Consider the following 1,470-nt stretch of genomic DNA (forward strand, 5'->3'; position numbering starts at 1 on the left):
CTCCTGGCCTCAAACGATCCTGTCACCTAGGCCTCCCAAAGTGCTGGAGTACAACTAATTTAAAAGGCAGTCATTGAAACATATTTTTTGTTCTCTTTTCCATAATGGAGTCATGACTTTAAATCATAAGTACAGTATCCTTAGAAACTGCCCAGCTTTATCAGAAGTAAGTTCTGAATGTATTGTCAATTGTGAAAAGACAAAAGACCATAGTTCCTAATATTCAGTTCTAATGGTATGGTTCCCAAAATGTAAAAGTTGTGACTGAGGCAATTATTTCAAGAGAGCTTCAGCTGTAAATGAACACAAAACTGAATTCCTTTGCCATGCAAACAAGAGGCACACTTTCAACCAGTAACAGCTGGCTTCACATATTCATCTTTGGATGAAAAGAGCAGGGCAGTTTTAAAGTTGATTTCTGAGAGCATCAGATTTTGGCTAGTGTCCTTTCTCAGGTCCTGTTTTCTTGTCTCCTCATCCCATTTTCAAAGCCAGACAAATAAACCCCCTCACTCCTTTAGCGAAGGGCTCAGTGAGGGCGTTTTTCCCACCCGTGGCCAGGGGTCATTGGGTCAGCAAAGTCAGAGGAAGCCTTGAAAGGCAGAAGGCCAGGAGACTGACGCCCTGCGGGACTAGGGGCCAGGTGCTGGGTGTCTCTCCTTTCGTCTGAGGTCCCCAGCAGCAGGTCCTGGTGGGCGCAGACTGACTGGAGAGGTGCAGCTCGCCCCCTCCCCAGACCCCGAGGTGGCAATGAAACCTCCATCTCCTGGCTTGATTCTTAGTGCTATAAAAAATCTTCCACTGGCCCTTTGCATCTCTAGCCCTCCATCCCCCAAAGCCACTATCGGGAGGGGACAAAAATAATTTGAGGGGCCACGGGCACTAAAACCACAGCAGACAGAGGCTGTGTCTACCTGAGGAACTGGAGAGGCAGAGTTAGCGGGGGAGGCTGGGCCTCCTCGGCGGCGCCCCTCCATCCAGCGTGAAACCCACGAGGCGCGACGTCCCGAGTGGCGGGCGGGCAGGTGGCTGCGGGATTCACGAAGCCTCCTCCGCTGGGGACCGCCTCCTCTCGGAGTGGCCTCCCCTCCGGCGTTCCGCTTTAGTAAGACGACGCTCAGGCCAAACAGCCGCCCCCGGCCAGCCCGACTCGGCGGCTCCCGAGGGAGCGTCCCGAGGGAGCCGAGCCAGCGGCGGAGAGGGCCATTCGGCCAGAAGGTGGGGAGCCGCCGGGGTCCCCTCGCATCTCCGTCTCCACAGCACGGGGAACGGCCCTGATTGTCGTGGTCTACACCACCGCATCCACCTGAGGCTCGCCTCGCTTCCTGGGTGCCCAGAAGGGTGGCTTACTCCGTTTTCTCCTGCCCCCAAGTGGCCGCACCCCTCCACGGGACGCTTGGTTGGGTCCAGGGCGGGGCGGACGGGCGCTCCCTGTACGGTCGCGAGCTCGGCGCTCAGCTCCCGCGGCTC

Source organism: Colobus angolensis, unplaced genomic scaffold, assembly GCF_000951035.1.
Source record: "Colobus angolensis palliatus isolate OR3802 unplaced genomic scaffold, Cang.pa_1.0 Scaffold57, whole genome shotgun sequence".
NCBI classification, from domain to species: Eukaryota; Metazoa; Chordata; class Mammalia; order Primates; family Cercopithecidae; genus Colobus; species Colobus angolensis.